Below are 6,000 nucleotides of genomic sequence, written 5' to 3' on the forward strand. Positions count from 1 at the left end.
TAACTCATAGCGACCCTATGCACAACAGAAATCCCTGGGCCATTTTTCACAATCATTATATTTAAATCCAGCCATTGTGTCAATCCATTTCATTGAAATTCTTTCTCTTTTCAGCAACCCTTTTGTTTAACAAGCATGATGTCCTTTTCCAGGGACTGAACTCTCCTGATTCAGCGTCTGTGAGACAAAGTCTCACCATCCTTATTTCTAAGGAGCACACTGGCTGTACTTCTTCCAAGAACAATTTCATTGTTCTTCTGGTAGTACCTGTGTGATGGTTTAGGCTTTATATCAACTTGGAGTCTCCCATCATCTGGTCTAGCAGTGTGTAGTCAACTTCCTGATGGGATCTTCTGCAAAACTGCCAACCAGTTAACCTCATCATAGTGTTAATACAATGGAAGGAGGTTTCATCCGAGGCGTGGCCTGCTCCTGGGAGAGACTGACAGTATCCTGACAGTGTCTAGACTGACAGGAAGCAAGCTAACTTGGGACATGTATCTGGTTCTTCAACCTCCTGTTACGTCACTTGCTGATTCCAGGAGTCATCAGGGGAGTATGGACTTTGGTTTCCTTCACACATCTCTGATTCATTCTGCTTAGCCTCCGCTGGCCTATGGTCTCCCTGCTTCCTGTTCATCACCCCCTGCAGGTACAGGAGTCAGGAGGAGCCTTCATCTTACATCTGACCCATAGGCTTGAACTCAGCTGAACTTACTCACTTCTATAACTCTCTGAGCCGTTTCTTGACATAAATCTCTTTCTGTATAAATGCACATACAAGACTCATTGGTTTCGCTTCTCTAGAGAGCCCAGCCTAACACACCATAACACTTTCAATATTCTTCAACAGTACCATCAATGACTGCATCATTTCTTCTTCACTCTTCCTTATTCGTTGTCTAGTTTTCCCACACATATAAATTAAACACCATGGCTTCACTCAGGCATACTTTAGAACTCACGCTACACTTTGGCTCTTTAACAGGGAAGAGGTCTTGTGCAGCACATCTGCCCAATGTAAGAGATTGTTTTGTTTCCTGACTGTTGTTTCCATGAGTGTTGATTGTGGATGTAAGTGAAATGAAAATCTTGACAACTTCTGTCTTTTCTCTGCTTATCATGATGTTGTCTATCGGTCGTGTTGTGAGGATTTTTGTTTTCTTTACATTGAACTTCCGTCCACACTCAAGGTAACAGTCTTTCATCTTCATCAGTAAGGGCCACGAGTCCTCCTTGCTTTCAACAAGCAACGTTGCATCATCTGCACATCACAGGTTGTTAATGAGCTTGGTCATATAAAGGATAATATTTAGGATATAATTTTAAAAAGAAACTGTGAAATTAAGGATTTTTGTTTGTTTTTATAAGTTACTCTGGTTTAATATGAACTGAAAATCTCATTCACCAAGTTAATATTCTGATATATCTGCATATATACTAATTTAGATTTTTATCACCATGAAAAGAAAACATAATGAATACATCAAGCCATGTATTCATAATATATCGGTAATCAACATATGCTTTAGAAGAGCATTAATATATTTCAGATCTTTCAACAATATTTCAGTTAAATAAAAGCTGGTCAGTAGACATTGTCAAGGTACTTGAAGGACAAGTCTTCTAGGTTTTGCCAGTTTTAAAATTCCTTATCACTTCCTTGGCAATGTAACTCACTGTCACCTCATCCATGCCAACTGGTAACAATGCCACAGGTCGGAGTAGAACTGCCCCTGAGAGTTTCCAAGGCTATAAGCGTTCACAGGAGTAGAAAGCCCTGATTTGCTCCCACGGAGAGGTGGGTGGTTTCCAACTGCTGACCTTGCAGATGGCAGCCCCACGAGCAACCACTAATCCATCGGGGCTCCTATAATAAAGCATCTGTAGCATACTTATCTCCACGCTCTTACAGACATTTGTAGAATTTGCCCTGTATTTTTGCAGTGTGTTTCTTTAAGGTCAGAGAGCATATGTATGTCATTGATCTGCCGATCCCAGCACCCAGCACAGGGAGTGGAACATAATGGATTTTGAATCTATCGAAGGAGCCACGTTGCAGATTTTTCAGAGTGTCACCGCCTGTCACGGAGTGTGAGAAAGGTCAAGATCTTGCACATACTAACACTAAGGAGCCTAATTTGTAATCAAAGCTTTCCTTTGGCATCAACTCGAAAGCATTAACTGGAAGCCTTCTGTTAAATGATGCAGAGAATCCGTGAATTTAAAAAACTCAGAAAGCCATCAGAGCGACCTCCACACTCTAAGTCAATGTGCATGCGGACAATAACAGAGTACCATCCATACTAATTTATTATAAAGCAATGGCCCTGCCCAACCATCTAAGCTGAGTGAGAATTAAACAAACACCCCTAATTTTAAAATCAGTTTTCATCAACATTTACCATGGAGTCATTTTTAAAGCCGTAAGATGACAGGCTAAAATTGAAACTACAATGAGATATCATCTGCCTTCCATGAATAAATAGGTCAATGATCTTTTTAGGGGGCAGTGGGGCGGTGGAACACTGTGTATATTTACTAGGTGTCGGTAAATCAGAAAACACGTCTATTCTTGGTGGGAATGTAAAATGATAGCGCAACTGTGGAGAGCAGTTTGTTCTTCAAAATGTTAAACTTGGAACTACCAAACCCAGCAGTCCCACTCTACTACCTGAAATTAGTACACCAGTGTTCATCACCGCACATTGCACAATAGTCAAAGGTGGAAACCACTGATGTCTATTCACTGATGAATAGATATGACAATCAACAGAAAACTACTCAGTAATACAGAGAAAGGAATTCTTTTTTTTTTCTGTAAGATCATTTTATTTGGAGGCGCTTACAGCTCTTATAACAATCCATACATCAATTGTATCAAGCATCTTTGTACATATGTTGCCGTCATTATTTTCTATTTGAGTCCTTGGTATAAACTCCTCTTTTACCCTTCCTCCCCCACTTCCACTCTCGTGACCCCTTGATAAATTATAAATTCTTATTATTTTCATATCTTACACTGCTGTCTCCCTGCCCCTGAGGTTTCTTCCTGCTCCTCTCCCCACCTCTCCTCTACCCTCCTGGTATCACTACTCCCATTTCTGTTCCTGAGGTGTTTATCTGACCTGGATTCCATGTGTCCTGAGGTCTTATCTGAACTGTGTACATGCTCTGGCCTAAGCCACAGTAAAAGGCAGGACTGGGGTCATGATAGTGGGGAGTGAGAAAGCCTCAAGGAACCAGAGGAACATTGTGTGTTTCATGAGTGCTCTACTTCACCCTGATTGACCCATCCCTTCCACGTGACCCTTGTGTGAGGGATGTCCCATTGTCTAAAAATGGGTTTGGGGTCTCTGCCTTACCCCCTTATTCTCAACAATATGTTTGTTTGTGTGTGTGTGTGTGTGTGTATTTGTTTGTTTTGCAGAGGAAGGACTTCTTGATGCATGTCACAACATGAATGAACCTTCAGGACATTCAGAGAAACAAGTCAGATATACAAAGACAAATAATGTTACTATGTATGTGAAATAAGCAAATGTAGAGAAAGTATAAGTACTTAGTGGCTACCAGAGGTAGGCGGGAGGGAAACAGAGAGGGGCAAGCAAAGCACTACTAAAGAAGAGCAAGGCAGAAGGCCTCTCGCTTCCTCATCTCAACACCTCTTGCAGAGCTATGATAGAGAAAGCAGACTGGTGCTGGTCCAATGAGAGATACATAGAACAACTGAACAGAGAGGAAACTCGGAGAGAAATCCATCCACCTACAGAAACTAATGGTAACAAAGGATTGAGATACATCAAGTGAGAAAGAGATTGTCTCCTCAACAAATGACACTGGCAAAATTGGATTTTTATTTGGAGAAGAATGAAACTGGACATGCATAACTCCATTGATAAAGCCAAATTCAAGATTGATGTAAGATCTCAATGTAAACCCTAAAACTATAAAGATCATCGATGGGAAAAATAGGGAAAACATTGGGGGCCCTAATACATGGCATAAATATCAAACACAATGAAAAACACACTCACAGCAGAAGGTGTAGTGGGTGAATATGCCCAAAAGGTTCTGCCAAAAGAGTAAAGAGAAAACACACTGGCTGGAAACAAAAATGGCAATGACATATCAGACAAGACACGAGTGACACATCAGACAAGGACTATATAGAAAACTTCAACATTTCAACAAGAGAAAGATGAATAATCCAATTAAGAATGAGTTGACCATCAAGCAAAGTTACAAACACTGAGCAGATTTTCCCCCTGAGCTTTGCTGTTGGAGCAGTGGAAATCTTGAGCTTGGAGCCATTGACAACCCAGATGTCTCTGCCCCATATGACCCAGAAATGGCACTACGTGGTCTATACCCTACAGAAACACCAAATATAGCACGCGCGTGCGCGCATGTGTGTGTGAGACCACCTTGTCCATTGCAGCACCATTCACCGTTGCAAGATGGAAACAACCTACATGCCCAGCACTGGGAGAAGGGATCAATAAACTTGGGTCCCTACACTCAGTGGGATACCCTGTATGGCTGAAGAATAACGATGACACTCTGAAACAGCTCGTGAAGTGGATGGATCTGCAAAACACTCTACTGCGTAACGTTAGTCTAACACTAGAGGACAAATTTTGTATGAGACCACTGTTATAAAAATATTTTAAAATCAATTTTAAAATGTCACACTCAAAGAAACAGATTTTAATGTTTCCCAGGAATGGGGAGGGGAAACGAGGGCAGGGGAAGCAAAGGCTACAGGGTAGAGCAGTGTTAACTTGAGTGAATGGGAAGATAGCATACTGCACGAGGCAGATAGGGAAGAAGTAGGGGATAAGGAAAGGAGGTAAGCCATTGGGAAGTTTGATAAGTTATTGAATGCAAAAACGATGTCAACTCCCACCTAATTCACATGCAAAAAATTTTTTTCAAAAAAAAAATGTCTAGACCTAGATGGAAGGTATGTCAGAAAATATAGCTGGGCAGTGTAATCCTTTTGTTTAATTAAGCTTTTAGGATTATTTATATTCATATAGCGATGTGTATTTACGTCACGGCTTGGATGGGGCTCATCCTACCTTCAGCATTTGAAAGAGGTGTGGCACCACTTTGTGTGTCCAATGCAATCCATCATCTGCTTTCTTAACGGCTGCATGGGTTGTGGATCAACTCCTCACTCCCTGCCACAGCGTTGATTCCGACTCATCGCGGCCCTGCACGACAAGAGATGCCCCTGTGCTTTCTGAGTCTGCAGCTCTTCACGGGAGGTGACAGCTTTACCTGTTTCCCTTGGAGCAGTGGGTAGTTTCCAACTGCTGGACTTGCAGTTATCAGCCCAATGTGTAACTGACTAGGCCACTGGGGCCCCTCCCATGGATCAAAGCAAAATGAACTCCTTAAAAATGTCAGTCTTTTCTCCATATATCATGATGTTGTTTACTGGTCTTGTAAGGGGGTTTGTTTTCTTTACATTGAATTATAATCTATACAGTGTGAAAGCTGCAAGCCAGCGGTCTTCATCAGCACGTGCTTCAAGCCCTCCTTGCTTTCAGCAAGCAAGGTTGTATCATCTGCCTATCACAGATTATTAATAAACTTTCCCCCAAATATGATGCTATGTTCTTCATATGGTACAGCATATTGTATTATTGCTCAGTATATAGACTGAGTAAATGTAGTGAAAAGATACAACCGTAGCACATTCCTTTCTTGATTTTAAACCACCTGCTACTCCTTTTTTCTCTTTTAGCGATTGCGTTTTGGTCCATGTATAGGTTCCACATGAGCACATGATATTTGGAATTTCCATTCTTCCTAACATTTTCTATAGTTTGTTTTGATCCATACAGTCGAATGCCTTTGCGTAATCAACAAAGCACAAGTCAACATCTTTCTTAGATTTTCCCCTTGTCAGCAAGATCCATCGGACATGCGCATTGATATCCCCTGTGCCACGCCCTCTTCTGAATCCAGCTTGACTTTCTGATAGCTCTT

Source organism: Tenrec ecaudatus, chromosome 14, assembly GCF_050624435.1.
Source record: "Tenrec ecaudatus isolate mTenEca1 chromosome 14, mTenEca1.hap1, whole genome shotgun sequence".
Lineage (NCBI taxonomy): Eukaryota > Metazoa > Chordata > Mammalia > Afrosoricida > Tenrecidae > Tenrec > Tenrec ecaudatus.